General features: G+C 35.0%; 1 protein-coding gene across 1 annotated transcript in view; it reads right to left on the minus strand.

The window, feature by feature from the left end:
• Hcn1 (hyperpolarization activated cyclic nucleotide gated potassium channel 1) overlaps positions 1-21,822 on the minus strand; it is a 347,574-nt gene that overhangs the window by 149,571 nt on the left and 176,181 nt on the right. The gene's annotated exons all lie outside the window — the stretch shown is intronic.

Here is a 21,822-nt window from a genome sequence, read left to right on the forward strand (position 1 = left end):
CTTTGTCTTGGCATCATCTCTTCTCGCCCTCCCCCACCTTTCATTCCCAGCCCCCTTTCAGGTGAACCCAGTTGACTTGTGGCTACTTTTTGTCTTAAAAGGAGTCATCTCAGTCACCTGAACATGTTTTTTTTTTTCTGTTTTATGAGACTGTCCTTTTGTTCACATGGACTGCATGATTAAGAACATGATTATGAATGGTTAGTACATTGTTTAATTATCTGTTTATGTATACGTGTTTTAACCAGATGATGCATCCCAGAATTTGTTAACTGTATTTACAAAGTATGCCTAACATGTTCATAAAATATGAAGTGAAGGGGAGAAAAAGAAGAAAAAGAAAAAGGAACAGAGGAAGGAAGAAGGCAAAGAAAGAAAGAGGGAGGAAGGGAGAGAGAGAGGGAAGGAGAGAAGGAAGAAAAGGAGGATAAAAGAAAACAAGAAAGAAGAGGAGGGACATAAGAAACTAAGGTAAGAAAGTAAGTTTTCAATAGTGTGGCCAATTTTATTACATGACAACCTCTGTTGTTCTTTCCTATTTTTCCAAATAGATTTATGATGACAGGATGAAATCTTTGATTTTTTTAATTAATTTTCCCGTTTGAAAATGTCCTGCATGTGGACAACTTATCCTAATCATCCTCCCCTTCATCTCATAGGTCTTTTTGTCTTCTTTGTCCCTACTTCCTATAAGTGCTTCCTGTATGATTCCTATCAGTCTCCGTAAAACTCACGAATCTTGGTTCTAACAAAGTCATATTAAACATCCATACTACATTTTATATGTTTTTGAAATGTTTTAGTTTCAGATCATCTGTTGTTTTTCTTATATTCCTTATCACGTGACAAATGGCATTGTCATAAGTATGCCTTATCCTTACTTAAGCTAGTAACCACCAAAACACATTTCTCTGATCCTACTGCACTTAGCTTTCACTTTTCTTTGTCTTCCTCTTTGTAAGCAGTTTTATTCCATTGTCTGTCAATTTATTTTTATTTGTGAGATTATCATAGCATTGTAACATTTCTCCCTCTCCTTTCTTCCCTCAAAACCTTCCCATACACTCTTCTATGTTCTCTTTGAACTTCTTAGCTTCTTTTTACATTAATCATTACTATACACATCTACGTATATAAATATGTGCATATTCCTAAATATAGCCTGCTTAGTCTGCACAATGTTACTCACATATATGTTTTCTGGGCTTACCATTTGGTATAGGATAACAGATTTGTTCTTCCCTGAGAAAGACTATTTCCCCACTTTTAGTATTACACATGTGTCTGTAGCTCTTTATGAATGTTTGAGGCTTGTGGGCTTTTTCCAACTATTGGTATCTATTCGTATCATTTGTGTTCAGCCCATTTTTAGACAGTTCTGTTGGTGGGAATTTAAGCATCTAGCTTCTGACACTGCTTTGAAAACACAATCGCATAACAAAGTTGCGAACCCAGTGTTCCAAGGTTGTGTAATTGTAATGTTCTTATGAAACAAACAAGAGGTACTTTGTGTGTTTTTGTGCTTTTGTAATTTAAATGCATTTTATATTTACAGAACATCTTGGTTATTATAAGCTCTCTATCTTTATGACAGTGCATGTATTTCATTTTTTGAGACTACTTTGAATTAATAGAAAAACAAATTCTTCTCCACTTATATTGTTTTTGACAACATAACCCCACAGTACTTTAAGACTCAAGATCTATTATCAACTTAAGCTAACAGGCTATCCTTGTAACAGAAACCAATCTGTGCCAAAATTTACTATAAAAAATGAAATTTGGACTTGCTCCTATTCAGTTGGCACTATTTAAACTCAATAGAATTTGGTCTTTCTACAAGCTCTAAGTGGAGGAGTCCAAAAGGTTACTATCATTATTATCTGGGCTTCCACCCAGCATTCAAATTCACAAGTCACTGTCATGTTGAGGGCTAAACTTATCCATGAATATAGCCTTCAAGTCATTATTTTCATTGGGTGTATTTACAAAGAATACGAGTTAAAAGAATAATTTTTGTAATATGCATACTAATTTTCCAAAGAGAAAAAGTATTTTGAGTTCAAGACTCATAGCGTACAGAAGTTTTAGTGATCATAGTGCTATATTTTTAAATATAAAACTACTCTTACAAATTATTTTCAAAGGAAAAGTCAGTATTTATTAGAGGAAAATAGTTCATAAGGGTCAGTTTATGGTTTTTGTATTCAAAATAAGATGCTTTTAAAATTTTTTAATGAAAATATTTGGAAAGTATTTTAATAATTGCTCCAGTAACAGCAGAACAATACTTTTACCATTAAGAAGAGACAAAGGCATTATAAAAATTTTATAAATACAGTGCTCCCAAATCTTCCCAGGATTTTGGAACATTTGTTTTTCATCAATCAAATATACTTGTTAAGCTATGCTTTAGAGTGTGAGTCTTTGCCTCCCTTATCAAGTGCAGCCCTAACCTCAGTGCATTAGGAAGAAGACACAGACTTTTGGAAAAGCAAGTATCATATTTAGGTGGAATCCTCAGGATGGGATTAATGCATACTTGACGAAGCGGATGGAACCTTACTTCGTTTCTGTCTCTATTCCATGTAAAGATACAACAAAATAGCAGCTTTCTTCAAATCAGAGAAATAGCTCTCACCAGAAACTTCCATTAATAAAAGGCCAAGAACAATAAAGAAAACATTCAAACATTGCTTCAGAAAGGTAACATGGCATCCTATCCAGGTTGAGTTGAATGGGCAAGTGGCTGAAAGAAACCATGAATGGCCACTGCTCACAAGACTAAAATGTAGCAGATCCAAAGGAAAGGAAGGAGCAGAGGTAAGCATCAGTTGTATGCTTCCTCAGAGATACTTGCTTGTGTGTTCTCCTACTATTGCCCTGATAGCTATCTAATAGCTGAGCAAAGAATCTGAAACTGGAATTTTTCCATAGAAGAAAGGTGATACTTAGACTAAATTTCTTGTTTATATAAGAATTGTTTTAGAATACTCATTTGAATTGTAATAGAAAGTCTTTCCTTAGTGAGCTTCTAATACCTCATCTCTCAAAATGAACCAAATCCTTTCAAGAAGTTGATGGATAGAAATTTAGCAAAAAATGAAAACTTTGCAAGACTATCCATCCGTACTCCAGGATAATTTTGTACTTCAAGCATGTCTCCGAGAGTCAAAACATCAGGCTGCTGTTGGTGTTCTTTGGAGCACTTGCTGCCCCTGGGAAGTAGGAGAAGTCTAAGCTATAGCAAAATCAAAATATCTGCAGCTCAGATAAATGCAGTTCATCCATGTCATCATTAATACCCATGAAAAATAAGCTTTGAATCTGCCCACCTATCTCAGTCCCGTAGGATTGTGAATCTTAAATAAGGTGTAACATATTTCTACCAGTGATTAGTTTTTCTTATTTAAATTATATTTTTATTGATTCAGTGATTAGTTTTTGCAGTGAAAGGTAACATCTATCACTCACTATACTTGGACAGGATGCTTACAAAATAACATAACTTTCCAACTGTAACATTTGTTCTTTTTTTACATGGGGAGGGAATAGAACCCAGAAGTGATACATGCTATAAGATGCAGGATTTCAGAACTCATGAACTAGAATACTTCATTTCTGATGTTTTCCTTAATCTCGCTGCCAAATCTCTTTGAGTAAAGTGCCTTTAACCTTCAAAATATGCTACTGTGTGTGTGTGTGTGTGTGTGTGTGTGTGTGTGTGTGTGTGTGTGTGTGTATGAGAGAGAGAGAGGGGGGGGGGAGAGAGAGAGAGAGGGGCGGAGAGAGAGAGAGAGAGAGATAATATATCAACTTAGTATGTGTTTGTGTGTTTGTCTCTATGTGAGAATGTATTTGTTGGAGTATATATTTACATTTTGTTTTTAACAATGTATAGAAGAAACTAAGAATTATAGTTGAATCCCACAATACCATTACAGGTATCTATTTATTTTCCTATATCTATGTATTTTCCTACATGTCAGGAAAATGTACTATATAATGGCAAGACATATTTGGCTTTTCTAAACCCTAAGAGTCAAAAGCTAATTTCAAAAGGGTTCTATTTTCTCTTTTGATGTATCTAAATTAAAATGCAAAAACCCTAATGACTGTCAAATTATTCATCAAAATGTATAAAATTATTGAAACCCTATTTATTAGAATTAATAAGAAAAGGCTTATCTACTTTGCAATTCAAGCGAATAATGTACTTTCAATGGCAAATAATGAGTTGTTTGTCACTATGAAGGATGAAGGGAGAGAAGCTACTTGTCTTCTACTGGGAAAGAACTGTAATGAAGTAAACTATTCACAGAAAATTGCGAACCAGGCATGGTTTCATTAACTGCTACGCTGTATCGATACTCTTCTCAATAAAAATAATTTTTTTTTTCATTTAGTGGTAAAAGTATGGCCTTTATAAATAGCTTTGCCTTAATTCATACCTATTTAAATTAATCGCACAAGTATCTCCTTTCATCTTTACAGAAACCAGGCCAGAAAAATTGAAATGGTTTACATAAATATGTACATATATTTGGGAAAATATTTACAAATATATTTCCCTAAGGGAGAAGACAATAGCGTTGAATTAGAATTGCCCAAACCTTAATTATGTTTTTCAAAAGAATTGATTCTTTAATAAAAGTATTGTATTTATATTAAAACATAATTTCATTTTGAATAAAGTAGGTGTTTACTACATTTAAGAACAATGTTTCCTTTTTTTTTTGTAGTAGGTTTCTTCCTTAGCAACAGGAAAATAGGCAGTCAGTGGTAATACACAGGGACAAAAATCTCAGTTTTGAAATGGCATAATCACAGATCAGAAAAAAGCTCAAAAATAAATTCAATAAGCAGTGCTCATGAGTGATGTTTGTACCACCATTTAATTGTTAAACTACATGATGTTTGTTACTTTTTTTAAAAAAAATTAGTTTAATTTAAATTAATTTTTTTTTACTTATTTTTTGCATATGAGGTGAAGCCTCCAGTTAGGCAAAGTGACTCTGCCAGCCCATCACCTGCATTTACAATTCCATCTTTCTTCTGGATAAGCAGTCTCACTTCCACCAGGAATGCATTATTCCCTGTGTTCTCTTGAGAGTATGGAAAATTCTTCCTCCCTCCCCTAACCCTCTTGGGTTTTATTTTACCCTTCACTATGATCAGATGTAATTGTTGTTTGTTTTACTTATCCTCTTTTAGAGTCATCTAGCACCTCCAAATAAGTAATATTTGGTTTTCAATATATTAATATTTCTTCATCTGAATTATTAAACTTGTAAAAAAAATTCAGAAAAGAATTTAGGCAGTTTGTCAGATTCTGGAGCTATATAATTTAGTTCAATATTATAATCAAGATGCATTAATAATCTCAAGAGGAATATTCAGATTAGTTACACTCAGTTCAACCATTGACAACAGTTTGTATTTTGCCAGTTTCTTTTCCTTTTTTTTCCCTTTCCCCACTTCAGTTCCTAAGAAAACCCCTATCCTATCTCCCCTCCTCCTTTTTGCTATTATACCGTTTTAATTGCATGCAAGAATTAAGGTCAGTTCTAGGTTGAGAAACCAGCAATTCAACAGATGCAAATAGTCAAGGAACAAGCAAGACAATAAATATTAATAGTCAAAGAACAAGCAAGGCAATAAACAAAGATCTGTGACTCCTGTGATCATTGTTTCTAAGGGCTTATCAGGATGACCAAAATATCTGAGCCTACTTCCCTGTCCTAGCCCAAAGTCCTTTACATATAAAAGCCTACTTCCTTGTTCTAGCCTAAAATTTATATTCCTGCCTGAAATCACTTCTTTCTTCTACTCTAAAATTTATATTCCTGCCTGCCTGAAATTACTTCTTTGTTCTAGCCTAATGTCAGATTACGGTCTGAAGTCCAATTCCTTGTCCTTGGCCAATGTCATATTACTGCCAAGCAGCCCATTTGCTTGGCCCATGTCAGATTCTTGCCAAGCATCCCCAAAAGCTCTCTGCCTCTCCCCTTTTTCATTTCATAAACAAGATTGAGCTTGTCTTAGGTTGTTCTGACAAGAATGCCTTCCTTTACCCTCCGTGGAATATGCATTATCAAAAGCAATGCACTTCTGTCTTAGGTTGGTAAGGCTCTGTGCAGAATCTTATCTGTCCTTGGCTTGACAGCCTGTTATTTAATAACTCTGTCTGGGGGTCCATTTTCAGTTTAAGCCAAGAATTAGAAACTTTCACATTATTTACTTCATTGAGAAGACCATGATAAGAAAAGAAGAGAAAAGAAAAGAAGAGAAAAGAAAAGAACATAAGAAAGGAGGAAGGGAGGGGAGGAAGGAAGAAAGGGAGGAAGGAAAAAGGAAGGAAGAAAGGGAGGGAGGAAAAATTAGATTAGGTTCAAAATAATTCAAAAGAACACTCTGGTCAGTAATGTAAGACAGAGGAAAACAAATGCCATTCATAATGGTACTCACAAATTAATCTATAGACATAGGCCAAAGAAATTATTTACATTGTGCTAAGAGATAATGAGAAAAATCCAAAACATACAGTGCTGATGAAATTACTCAAGCTTGGGAAAATAATGATCTATAATTATGGCAGAATATATAGAAGCAATTTTAGAGAAAAATAAGAGAGTATTCAGTAATGAAGTGGATGCAGAACACACAGAAAAGCAAGAATGGCTCCTATAGTCTCCAAGCTTCTACTTGAGGTATATAATAGTAAAGCCAGCTGTCAATACTGGAATACAGATAAAAATACAAAAACATATAGTGTTTAAGTTTTAAAGATTATGAGATTAAATTGTTCATGGCTTATCTGAAATATCAAGAAAGCCTTAGGAAACATACTCAAAATGATTAGAATTAAAATATGACAACAGACAAGAACTTGAATGTCTCTTGGGTTTTTATAGTCATAGCCATTGATACTCTATAATTCATGACTGCATTACTTTAGGAAAATCAGAAAGAGGGAGTATACAAGGTGACCCCTCAATAAGCAACCAGCCACACAAACATGTACTTTGTGAAGAGAAACAAAATAAGAATATTTCCCACTCGTGAGGAGACTCTCCTCCTAGGCACTTGATTTTAGAAATGATAAAGATTGGATTTTATACCTAACAAAAAAAATCCAATGTCTGCTATATAATTGGTAAGGCCCTGTAAAATATATATGGTTTCTTGATCAAATTATGCTAACAATTGCAAATAACTGGCAATAGTAACCTACATCTACAACCATCAAAATGAAGTCAGCTAGCAAAAGAGGAAAAATAAGAAAATATTATTTACTACAGAACTTGGAAGACAATATTTTTAAAATTTAATATGTGTCTAGAATATGCAGGAATAAGAATGTTAATAATAATATAATAGTAAGAATCTACCATTATTTATTTTGTAATTGAAAAAAATCCACAGTTTTAAAGAGGACAAGTTTCTACCTTATTGATTTTCGAATAAAGTTCAGAATGAAAGATTCATCAAGTTGATAGAGATAAGTAAAGACCTCACTCATGTATAATTTTATTCACAAAGTTCACCTGGGGCCAGATAATCAAAATGGGACTCAAGAAAAAGAGATATATTTTTCTCATCTATCACCCTGACATATTTAGTCTGCTGAAAAGGTAAATTATGAATCATATATTTCATACACAATTTTAAAATTATTTAAGGTAAGCAAAATATTTAAGAGAAGGCAAAGTATTAATCTCAATTGCAACAACAGAAGAAAGATACCTTTAGCTTATTAGTATTCTACTTGCACAAAAGGAAATACACAAGTCCTGTTGGCTGTGACCTAGATTATAATAAAAATGTGTAACTATGAAAGTAGGCAAATGCCTTGAATAGTCTCTAGTAGACACCTTATTAAAAAAAACTACAAGATTCTTTTTTAACTGTTTATGTCATCGTTTTTCTTTATTTGCTTCTTAAATGCTCTCACAATGCTCCTTGTACAGAGTCTATTTTCTCATAAGAGAATGTTATTCTGACATGTACAGGAGTGCTCTGGCCTGGATAGTGTGATAGAAAACGGTCAAGAAAACTTTCCTGCTGCCCATTGGGAGTACACATTATCAAAGGATGATATTCTGCTAGCCATGAAAATCCTTATCTTTGGAAGTGGAAAAAAGAAACCGAGCTAGAGAAATGCATTAGTGGTAGAAGCATTTGCCCTATAAACCTGATTACCAGGGTTTAATCCACTGAACCCACAGTGGAAGGAGAGAATTGACTCTCAACAATGGTTCTGACCTCCACATCATGCCATGACCTGCACATCTCTGTACACACATGTACATATCTCCAACAACAACAACAACAACAAAACTACACTATTTAATTAAAAAGAAAACATGTTATTTATTTCAGGTCTCAAACTTAAAGAAGCAATTATTGATTTAAACAGCCAAAAGAGATAAGCGTCTGATGTAACTTAAAAGGTCAAATGCAAATAAAGTATTCACAACAGTGGTTAGACCAGTAGCTTAAGCTATTGATGTCTTTTTGATATAAACAGGATGGAAGAGATCCTACTATGTGTAGGCAGAGCAAAATGGCCAAAATGCAGAGAAGTGATCACTGGATGCCCTGTTCCAATAGATATTTCTATAATATAACTCCTGAACTTAAGACTCAGAAAAAATCAAGGGGAGGTACATTGTAAGAGCTTGTGTATGAAGAAGTACATGAGATTGTATTTTTATCTATGACAGGGAAGCCAGACTCAGGAAATCCCAATAACCACATTTTTTTATGCTTCTAAATTTTCATCTTTCTTAAATAAATAGTTTAAGTATAAGATTGACAACCTAGCTGATTTTGATAGATATTTTTTGTAAAATAAAAAATGAAAAGTTGTTGGGGGGGGCACACCCTCATAGAAGCAGGAGGAGGGGAGATGGAATAAGTAGCTCCTGGGTGGTGGGGGGAATGGGGTAAGGGAATAAAATTTGAAATGTAAATATAATATCCAATTTAAAAAAAGAAGGAAAAAAAAGAAAAGTTGTTAGAACCAACATCTATAATAAAATGTCAGCCCTCTTTTAAAAAAAATTATCTTGATACGAAAATTTTTTTTTGAGAATTGTATATTGCAGAATACACAGCCCTGGTGTATCTACTCATCAGGCAAGCTGAGCAGACCTGCTCGAACCTCTGATGTCCTGGAATTCCAGCTGGATGCAGTGAAGACACAGCGTCAGAGGCTTATCAATTTACTCTTCCTCCTGCCCCCTTCTAATATCTGAACGTCCATAATCAACTTGAAGAAGTTAATGAAGAGTCAGCGCCCCTATGCCCTGGGCTAGGGGACTAAGGTGGTTAAAACTGAGCTGTCTTTCTATGGAAAAGTAGTGGTTCTGTTGGAACAGGGAGGATTAGCTAGGATTTATTTCATAGCCATAACCTAGTGGTAGAAATCTGTATAATTGTTATCAAGATGAAGTTATAATTTCTTAAATGGTACAAAATTTACTTTGATTTCAAGGTTTGATTTAAGGTTTCCATTGGTACGAGCTTCTTATTGATATAAAAGTGAGATGAATATTGTTACTCTCATAGGCATTGTGCCTGTATAATACATTTAGGAATACAAGGCTTAGACCCAGTCCTTCTTTAACGTTCCTAACTAATTTGAGATGGCTAGCCTGTGAGTTAAGGACCTATAACAAAGTCATGGCTTGGAGTTTATTGCTAGGGTGTTTTCTATATTTTATTTAGAAATAGCTGAGAGGAGTTAACAGACAACAGTCCAGATTACCTTACATGGATAGTTGGTTTTCAAAACATCAGAAGTCCACAGAATTGACGTTACAAACATTTCTGTAGTAATGTTCATTTTGATTAGAGACCTGTCTGTTCCTGATAGCTTCCTGTCTTGGATTCTAAGAAGAAATTGAGAATTCTTGGAGTTACGCAAGTTGTGGGGAGACAGCTACTAGGCAAGAATTGCCTCTTTCCATCTACAGACAAATTAATGTCCAGAAAAGGACACACTTGCAGAATAGTCGACTGATCAGATCTGCCTAGACAAAGTAATCAGCCCTTAGTAATTCTGCATCACTAAGGTCTGTCAGATGATCCTGGGCCAGAAGGCTGAAGATTTGATGTTCCAATGTTCTGTAATATAGGGACTGTCCAGGTATTCAGCAATATCTATAAACTGGTGAAGTTTAGAAACTATGCTTTATGCTTCCCAATTCAGTTAACTCAGTCATTCTGGATTTCTGACGGGGTTGAAAACTTATAGTCTCATAGCCAATCCTGAATATTTACTTTGGAAGAAAAGATTTGAGAGGATGGTTTTCAGCTGACACTCATTCTAAAGCCAAGAAAAAAGCCAGGTTCAAAACTAAGTGTTTTAGTTAGGACAGATGACAGAGGTTCTGATTAGTCAACAAAATGAACTGGGTATTAGGACTATCTTCTACCTCACTAATACAAATTAGTATAATTATGCTCTAATTTTATTTTTCAGAGAAAAGTTTTATTTTAACAGGAAGGATGATCTGTAGGAGGAGCTAAGGTGAGAGGAAGAGAAGGAGTAAGGAGAGGAGGAGAAGGTAGGTGGTGAGAGAGAGAAAGAGAGAGAAGGGTGGGGGGACTTAGAGGCAGATGTTCACGTGTCTCCACCAGTCAAAGATAGTTGATATATCTAGGTTGGGTATTGGGTTACACTTCTGATTGAACATTACCAAACTTATAAAGCCTTTGATTAACATTTTTAAAAAATTGCATAAAAGCAAAAGGGAAAAGGGGGCATGGGATAGGGGTTTTCTAGGGAGGGGAATTGGGGAAAGGGGATGGCATCTGAAATGTAAATAAAATAGCCAATAAAAAAAAAAAAGAATGAAAAGTTGTATACACCCAGCACATACCCAGAATCGTTTTTAAATTAGTAACTTTAGTATGTTGGCCTAAATATCTGGTTGACATAACAAATATTTAATAATTCATATTTTCTCTTAGATCAAACTAAAGTATAATATTACTTCTAGCCCATTTATATCAGTTGCCTGCCAATCTTAAAACATTGAAATTACATTGCTTTCTTAGCCTTAATGGAGTCCATTCAGTTCAGAAAAAGCTACGTAAGATCACAGGCTAAAATATGTGCCACAGGAGACATTTATGATATCATTGACAGATCCTATGAGATCAACAGATAAACTAAAGCCGTTCAGTGGTGGTAGAGAAATTAGATTCAGTGCTTATATCTCTCAGAAATCCCAACAAAGATACCCAGCTCTTTTCTTCCTATCAAGTAAATGTGGGGACTTTGAGAACTCAGACTTGTCGATTCTTCTAAAATATGTTTAAAGCCAAATACAAATCCATTTATTTTTGCCTGTTTGCTCTTGAGGAATATAGCAGAAACAGTGATAGTGGTACATCTTTTATAATGAAAGCCACAGATAAGGATTGCTGAAACATAGAGAAAGAAGTGGCCTAGGACATAGACAAACTGCTGGAATCCACTTTTCTTCTTGAGCTACTAATAATAATGGCTACGCCTAAATGCAGTATAAAACATATAAGTATGTTTTTACTTAAGGAATGAGGTTACAAAAGTTCAAAGTCAAAATGAATGTCAACACTTTGATGATACTGTACATGGGCTCACATCAGGGCGTGGGGAGACATTGTTGACCCAGATCTTTAACAGAAGAACTGCTCTGAAGGCATGAACACCTGTGGTATATAGGGCACAGGTGGCCATCTGGCAGCTCTCAGCCTGGCTTCTTGAGTTATGGCCAAGACTGAGTGTGAATAGACTCATTACCCATACATATGCCCTGATTTCCAAACTCGACAGTCAGGTGGGTAATGTTCTGTGTAGTTCCTCATGCTGTCACTTAGATTCATGGCTATAAAGGGGATATTGTAAAAGAGTTAACATCAATATATACATTCCTTATGAGGATTTTTAAGTTATAACACAATTTATAAATCTTTAAAAATAAAATTAAGTCATTACAACTTGCCAAGAAAACCCATCTCTTTTTTAGTTCATAGATAGTAACCATTCCATACTTGGCCAAAATCCAATGTCTACTTTCCCAAATTTAGGGATATATTGTCCATACTTTCATTATTGGTTGTCTTTAGTTCATCAAGCATTTTCTGTCCTCTTCAATGGTAAATTTCTTACATTATATTTATGGTATAAATGAGGATGTATATAATCAGATAAGGTTTAATAGGATGAAAAGGCAGGAAGGAACAAGTGCTTGGGTTAGGGATAGCAAACCTGGGATGTTTGAAAGAAAACATTATGAAAACATATTATTTTAAAAACAACATATATTGGAGTCTACTTGGGGGATAATGGCCAAAAGTCATAGGTTACCAAATAAAACTGCCCAGTGCTAGATATGAGACACATGCCCTCAAGTAGTTAATTAGAATATTACACAATCTAGACTACTGTCATTGCTTTTGGTTGCCAACCAGAACCTGAGAGTAAGATGCCATAGCTGAAGATACTACCCAGTTTGCTCACTCATAGGACTTGTAAAATATAAAGTGATACTGGCTTAGAAGATAATCCCTTGTTGGCTAACTTTCATAGTACTAGAAGATGATGGGCAGACTTTTGGGAAAGAAAATTGTGACATAAAACAATGACTGCTCAGAGAAGGTATGTGCACATATACAACAGTGGCACAAATATTATGGGATAAGCAACTGATTTCTTACTGCAGTTAAGATCTGCTCCACAGGAAAAACTCATGGCTGATGCTGTATATCTAGTCAAGAATGCATACCTGTGAAGCTCAGAAGCCCCAGGAGAGAATCTACATCTGTTATATTGCTAAATGGACATGGTATAAACTGTCTTCTAAATATATACAAATATATTTTCATCAGAGAAGCTTCTTTGCTCAATGAACAGTGGTTAGTACAGAGATTTACAGCTGGTCAGAAGGAAAAGAACTAGTGTCTGTGGAATGCTCTATAATATAAGACATCTAAAAAAATGTGACCTAAATTCATGGGGTATCAGGGGAAGGGGATCAGAAAAAACTGTTAAAGCTATAAGTGGATGAATGTGACAAAACAGTATTTTTTGGACATAGAAGTACCACTGAACCCATAAAACACAATGTCAACCTATGCCTGCCCAAGATCTTCACAAGTTCAAGCCAGTCAACATTCCACCTCCCAACCCTAGCTGAGTATCTCTGAAAAGTTTATGGATGTTAGGGGAGGAAGAATCCATTCAAAGAGTATGATTATTATGCTCCCACAGATTATCCAGCAACCACATGTACATAGAAAACACAAATTGGACTCAGTGAATAATAATAAAAAATGTAAAATCGGACATGAAATTGGAGAGTAAGATAGTATGCGGTATAGAAGGAGTTGGGAGAACATGATGTGGGATATAGGAAGAGTTGGGGAAACTAGTGGGGAGCAATTATATCTCAATACATTGGATGTTTATATGAAATTCTCAAAGGATACGTAACATCATGAAAATGATTTTGAAATAAGAAAAATAATTGTCTTATACATAATGCTAAAAGGATAAAACAAACATACCAACGATTCAATCTCATTCACAACAGCACTAAGAACAAAAACATAAAATCCTCGAGAGTAAACCTAGCCATGGAAATAAAAGAGAGCTACAGTGAATATTTCAAGACACTAAATGATAATAGCAAGGAAATTGAAGTAGACACTAGAACACCAAATGAACATAAGAAAGAAAGAAAGAAAGAAAGAAAGAAAGAAAGAAAGAAAGAAAGAAAGAAAGAAGAAAGAACAAAAGAAAGAAAGGAAGGAAGGAAGGAAGGAAGGAAGGAAGGAAGGAAGACAAATGGAATGAGGAGAGAGAGAGAGAAAGAGAGAGAGAGAGAGAGAGAGAGAGAGAGAGAGAACAGAAATATCTCTTGCTCATGGATAAGAAAAGTTAATGTAAATGTGGCCATCCTACAAAAAGTCATTGCCAAATTCAATGTAATCCCAATTCCAAGGCTATTATTCACAGACAAAAGGGGGGAAATCTGAATATTTACCTGGAGGCACAAAATACTAAACAGAGTCAAAAATAACACTAAACAGAGTACTAGAGGAGAAAACACAATACCTGATTTCCACTTATGCTTTGTAGAGCCACAGCATGGCACTGACACAAAACTGGAAGGATGCTCAAAGGAACAGAACAGATAACATATATAAGGTCCTGAAACTACAGCTGCTGATTCTTGGCAAAGACATCAAAAGTGCACACGTGAGAAGGCACCATCTTTATCAAGTAGTGCTGGAAAAACTGGATATCAACACGTAGAATAAAACTCAGTCATTTGCTTTACTCTTTGCAAAACTCAATTTAAATGGGTTACAGATAGCAAAAAGATTAGGGAGTAGATTTCAACTCATAGGCACAGATAAGGACTTTTCTGAATCTTTCTGGCAATATAGCAGTTAAAGTCAACAACAGAAAAAGATGTGATCTTGATATAATTCAACAAAAGAAAATGTCAACTGAGTGAAAATGCAGTCCACAAAATTAGATGAAATCTTTGTCAGATATACTTCTAACATAATTAATAATTACTATCTAGAATATTACAGCAGGCATAGTGGTACACACTTTTAATCCCAGCATTTGGCAAGCAAAGGAAAGTGTATCTCTGTGAGTTTGAGGTTGTTCTGATCTTTGTATGAGTTCTAGGACAGTCAGATCTGTATATTGAGAACCTGTCTCAAAAAAAAGCCATATATATTATATATAACATGTTATATATTTTTCATTTTATTTTTTAAACACAGGTTGGCCAGGGACTCACTATGTAGGCAAGATTCTTAAATATAATATTTTATATAATTGTATAATATTGATATATATATTCATATATATTCACACACATACTAGAATACACACACCCATAAATACAAACCTAAAAATATTGAGAAATATTGAGAATAAGAAAACAAAGCAATCCACAAACAAATTAATTGAGTCATGGATCTAAAGGGAAAATTCTCAAAAGGAGAAACATCATGGTATTTAAGTGTTCAACATCATGATATCAGAGAAATTAAAACCACTGGAGATTCCATGTGCTTCTTGTCAAAATATCTATCACAAAGAAAGGCATATGGTACATGGCTTTAATTTGAGCTCTCAGGAGGCAGAGGCATGTGGTTCTCTGTGAGTGCAAAGAATCCTGACTTCAAATGCCAGCCTGTCTTTATTTTATTTTTTTTTTAGATGAGAATTGATTTTCTTTCTTTTTTTTTTATTAGATATTTTATTTATACTTCAGATGGCATCTCCTACCCCCATTCCCCCCACCCCCCCCCCTTAGGAAACCCCTATCCCATGCCCCCTTTTCCTTTTTGCATTTATACATTTTTTTAAAATAATGTTAATCACAGGCTTTATAAGTTTGGAATTGTTCAATCAGAGGTGTAACCCACTGACCAACCTAGATATAACGACTATCTTTGATGATGGAGATACATGAATATTTGTCTCCCTGTCTCCCCCCTCTTTCTCTCTTTCATCACCTAGCTTCTCCTCTCCTTCTTCTTCTCCTCTTCTTACTCTTTTTCTTCCTCTCAGTACTCCTCCTACCTTAGCTCCTCCTACACATCACCTTTCCTGTTAAAATGAAACTTTTCTCTCAAAATACAATTAGAGCATAATTATGCCAATTTGTACCAGTGAGGTACAGGATAGTCCTAATACCCAGTCCATCCTTTTGTTGACTAACCAGCTCCTCTGTCATCTATACTAACTAAAACATTTAGTTCTGAACCTGGCTTTAGGATGAATGTCAGCTGACGACTATCCACTCAAATCTTTTCTCTTAAGGTCAATAGCTATATGTTTTCAACCCCATCAGAAATCCAGAATGACTGAGTTAAATATAATTGTGGGAAGCACAAATCATAGTTTCTAAAACTTAGCCAATTTATAGAGACCTCTGAACACCTGGACACTCGCTCTACTTCAAAACATTGGAGCATCTGTTCTTCTGCCTTCTGGCCCAGGATCATCTGACAGACCTTAGTGCTGCAGAATTATTAAGGGCTGATTACTCTGTCTAGGCAGATATAATCAGTCGACTATTCTGCAAGTGTGTCCTTTTCTGGACAGTAATTTGTCTGTAGAAGGAAAGTGGCAATTCTTGCCTAGTGGCTGTCTCACCACAACTGGAGTAACTCCAAGGATGCTCAATTTCTTCTTAGAATTCAATATAGGAAGCTGTCCGGAGCAGACAGGTCTCTAATGCAAATGAACATTAATACTGAAATGTTTGTCATGTCAATTCTAAGGATTTCTGATGTTTTGAAAACCAGCTATCCATGTAAGGTAATCTGGACTGTTGCCTGTTAACTCCACTCAGCTATTTCTAAATAAAGCATAGAGAATACCCTTATAATAAACTCCAAGTCATGAATTTGCTATAGTCCCTTAACTCACAGGCTGACCATCTCAAATCAGTTTAAAAAAGTTAAAGAAGGACTGGGTCTAAGCTTTGTATTCCTAAATGTGTTATACTGGTACAATGCCTATGAGAGTAACAATATTCATCTCACTCATATATCACTAAGAAGCTTATGCCAATTATAACCTTAAAATTTGTAAACAAAGTAAATTGGTGCCATTTAAGAATTTATATCTTCATCTTGATATTAATTATACAGAATTCTACTAATAGGTTATGGCTATGCAATAAACCCTAGCTAATCCTCTCTATTCCGACAAAACCACTACTTTTCCCTAGAGAGACAGCCCAACATTTACCACCTTAGTCCCCAAGCCCAGGGAATAGGGGCGCTGACTCATCATTAGCTTCTTCAAGCTGATTATGGGCATTGAGATATTAGAAGAGGAGTGGGGGGGGGGGAGAGCAAATTGACAATCCTCTGCTGCTGTGTCTTCGCTGCCTCCAGATGGAATTCCCGGACCTCAGAGGTTGTCCTGGGTGGTGGGGGAAATATGGTAAGGGAATAAAATTTGAAATGTAAATATTATATCCAATAAAAGAGGGGAAAAATAGAAAAGCGGTTAGAACCAACATTCTTAATAAAATGTCAGCCCTCTTTAAAAAAAAAAACTATCTTGATACTAAAATTTGTTTTGAGAATTGTATATTGCAGAATGATGAGCCTTGGTGTATCTACTTAACAAGCAAGCTGGGCAGACCAGCCTGTCTTTAAAAAAGAAAAAGGAAAAAATCAAATGCACACAAACACTGACAAGGAAAAAGGAAACCTAAACCTCTGTTAGTGCGTGAACTGGAACAAAAACTTTGGCAATATATGTTGAGTTTCCACACACACACACACAAAAAATCTAGAAATAGAGCTATCATTTACCCTGCTTTAACACTTCTGGGCATACATCCAAAGTATTCTTAATTTTACCAGAGAGGTACTATCTAAACCATAGGCATTGCTGCTCCAGTCATAACGCTAGGGATGGAATCATCCTATGTATCCACTAACTGGTAAGTGAAAAATAAAAATAAATGCGAAATATCTACACAACAAAACTTCGTTCAGCTGTAGCAAGAAAATAAAGTTAGGAAAATGTTCTGTTAATGATTCAAACTGAAAAAAAAATCTGCATAAGGTAACCCAGTACCTGAAACACAAATACCACATGACCTTCATAGTATCTGGATCCCAGGTTCAAATCTGATTTGTGCTAAATTGGAAGTGCTTGTAGAAGTAGGAATACTAGAAGTATACATACACATTAGAATGCATACACTCATACACACAAACTCAAAAATATTGAACAATGAGAAAAAAAGCAATCGTTGGCTTCTATCCAAATAGCTACTGGAATAGAGGAAGTCTTAAGGAAGAAAATAGCAGGGCATAGGTGATATGGAAACTGACAGAGACATATTAGGGGTGGAAAGCTAAAGCAATTGTGGGTGAGAACATAGGGGAGATGAGGAACACAGAAGGAAAAGTAACCAAAATTAATAACATATGAAAAAATATATGGAAACAGTCTTTTTAAGCCAATAAAAATAGATATTTAAAAAGGAAAGAATTTAAAAGAATGTACCCTATATATCTGGATAATTTTGATTCTTTAAACTAAGAGATATTAAACAAAAACCCCAGAGCCAGCTGTGAGATACCTTCTCATGAACCACTGGTCACAGAGCACCAAAGGTCCTACATGCAATTGCCATACCTCTAGGTTGCCCACAAGAACAAACTGATAAGACCCAATTTCAGAGAATACCATGTAGGGAAATCAAGCTAGAACTTTGAGGGAAAGCTTTGTTTCATGGTTTCTGATTGGTTAGCTTTCAAAGGAACAGATGATACTGCACATATTTTACAGGTGATGGGGTGCAGAGGCATTGAAAGTTTTTCCCATCTGTGAACACTGGGAACTACAATACCAACTTGCCACAAAATGTGCCCGGTGGTGCATTCATAGCACCGCAGTTAAAGGTAGGCAACCATTCTCTGATCTGATCTGTAGTCTATGCCACAAGAGAGAAATTATGTTTGCTATTGTAGATGTTATTAAAAGCCAATGGATGAGGTCTTGGGCCATAGTGGTGAACTTACTGTTTTTAAATTGTCATGCTACTTCACAGCCTTTGTGTTATGTATCTGTAGGCCTTTAAACAAAATTTAATCCCAACCTTAACCAGAGAACCTTCGCTTTGCTATGAACAGCAGTGACTATCTAGAGATACATGGCAGCCCACAATGCTAAGAATAACTGCAGATTGAATGTTTAGCCGGAAACAGGGCATTTGTATCTTCTCCTATAAGGCTCATGGATCATCCCAAATGGGACACAATGGGTAGTATTAAGGATATAGTAGGTATTAAGACAGGAAAGGGCTGCAAAAGGCTGAATTCCCAGCATGGCGCAGCAGTCAATTCATGATTCACAGCTGCTGTAAGATCAACGTTCAACTGTAGACTGGGGAGAAACTTATGGGACTCTATATTTCCCTGATGAACTACTGAATGCGTAAGAATTCTAAGGCAATGGGACTCCCATTGTCTTCAGTTGTATCCGGTAAAGAGCCCACTGGCCTTCCGTTAGTGAAAACAAGAGATCCTGGTTACCCTCAGTGAATATCAGAAAATAAATAAAAGATATGATTGTAGGGAATGGACTTCAAAAAGAGCGATGAGGAGTACAGTAGGGAGAAGAAGATGAGGGTTAAAGTAATCTGAATGCATTTTATAAATATATGGAATTATCAATGAACAAATTCAATTAAAAAACAACTTTGAATGTCCCTCTACCTACCACCAAAACAAGATAATACAGAAGTGTCACCACATTTTAAACCGTAAGTCCTTACTTACAGTATTTTAAAAATTAATTTAAGTTACTGCAAAATATTTGTGACTTTAATTAAAATAAAAACACAGTACAGCAAGCCAGATACACATTGCAATTATGAGCACTTTTTAATTTTTTTGGTATTACTATGCACTGATGACTTCGGACAGAAAGAATAAAAGTTTCATGTGCTGATTCACTCCAACTTTCTTTAAAACATTTCTTGTTCAATTCCAAATACATTTTTGGAGAACAGCACTGTACATTTAAAAGGTCAGAGAGAGGATGGGGATTGTGCAAAATCAGCTCTCTACATCCTCTTGGTTAGAGCAATGCAGGGTGGACCAATCATTTTTGATATATCTAGGCCATTTCAAAAATTAAAAGGCATATTCTATCACATCCTTACCCTAGTGTCTACTTTAACAAACACGAAAATTTATTGTTACAGATGAGTTTCCTAAGCCACATAGGATCCAGTTTTCTGGATTTTTAGTTCTTCTGAGAAAATAGATGAAATAATAAGAGTTTCCTTTTCACTTTGATGGCCAAGGCTCTTTAAAAAAAACACTTTCAAAAAATACAAACATATTATTATTGTGAAAAAATATGTTGTATGTGCTTAGATTAATTATCTCTTTGTGGTAAATGAATAATGAGTACACTTAGAAAGGTAAATGAAGATTTAAAAGATCTGGAAAGATAGGCCACAGTTAGCAGCTGCTCTTCCAGAGGATCTGTATTCTATTTCCTATGCCTAAAGGGCCCCTTAAAACTGCTGGTAACTCCAGATCCAGGAGATTGGATGTACTCTTTTGACTCCCACGAGTACCAAATGCTTGTGGCATGAAGACATAGGTGCAGATATAAAACAGCCAGAAACATAAAAATAATAAAATACTTGATTTTAAATTGGAAAACAGTATATAGAAACACTGTAAAGCCAACAGATTTGAATATTCAAAACTGACATGCACACAAGGTTGACAAATTTACCTTGGTGGTCTGGATTCTATAAACCAAGCTAGACTCCATTTACCAGGTAACTAAGAGGAAGCTCACTGGTTACCAGCTGAAAATACTGATTTAGATACTCCTGTTTTAAAAATCATAGAACACAATGGATTTTTATACTAATTGAGCATCGAAATGACAAGCATGCAATATGGGTAAGGATACATAAGGAAAATGTAACTATTGTGGACTGCATAAGCTACTTGTGAACCACTGAAACCATTGTCCTTTATTCAGGCCCAGTTTACATTCCCAGGCTTTTGCTGGCAACTTAGCTTCTGACAACATGCTTGTCTCAAATCTTCCCCCAGCAAGCACTTATTCTAACTGTGGCCCTCTGTTTAAATGGTTTTATACAAATGTTTAAGGTCATAACATGTTGTAAGTTGTTCTGTTGTTCTTATATGTGTGTCTCTTCCAGAGTATTAACTTTATACAAATTGTGAACTCTCTTCCTCTCTCTCAGATATTTTTGTCATGGATTCCAATGTACAATCTATTAATTTTTGATGTTACAACTCATAATTTCTGTTAATGTTCAGATACTGCTTATAAGTTTACTGAATAATTCAAACCACTTGTGTTTTTATTGATTTCAGGTAATATTGCTTTAAAAGACAAGGATTTTCTGTTTTTCACAAAACATACTGAAATGCCTTCAGGAGCTTCAAGAGTTTGGAAAAGCAATTCTTGAAAACTTCTCTTTTAACCTTCACACAAGGTAAGACTATGAAGGACAAACAAAATACAAAAGTTGCAGTCTTTTTGAAAGTAACATCATAAATTAGACGATGCTGGGGAATGACCTTATGATAACAATACTGTACCTACTGCCATGTATTCACTCTTTGTCTCAAGTTCCAGTATTTTTTTTTAATCTGTGAATCTGTGATCTGATATTCGTAGGATGACAATTCTAACAAAATGCCAAAAGAGATCTTGTCAAAGCTCACCTCAAGAGCACTGCAACTTGTGTGGAATAGTTTTTACTTTTACCCATAATTAAACATATATATATATATATATATATATATATATATATATATATGTGTGTGTGTGTGTGTGTACATATATATATATATATGTGTGTGTGTGTGTACATATATATATGTGTGTGTGTGTGTATTATATAATTTTTTTACTTTTACCCCTAATTTATAATATATATTTTATATAATATATTACATATAATATATATGTGTGTATACACACACATATAATAAAGTACAGCAGTTACAGAATGTCTTTCTGATACAAACGATACCATACTCTAGTCCTGAAAATTATTATAGGGTATAAAAGAAATTCTAACAGGCACCAAAGACCAAATGACTCCAAAGACAAGAAAAAAATTCCACATTAATACCTAATGAAAGATGAACTATTTCAACACAGGCTGCAAAAAAGCCTGAAATATTTTGCCTTCTACAGTCAAGTTATACCACAAAAAGTTCATTGTTTTGATTCCACAATCAATGACAAAAGGCTAATACAAA

Source organism: Arvicanthis niloticus, chromosome 19, assembly GCF_011762505.2.
Source record: "Arvicanthis niloticus isolate mArvNil1 chromosome 19, mArvNil1.pat.X, whole genome shotgun sequence".
Lineage (NCBI taxonomy): Eukaryota > Metazoa > Chordata > Mammalia > Rodentia > Muridae > Arvicanthis > Arvicanthis niloticus.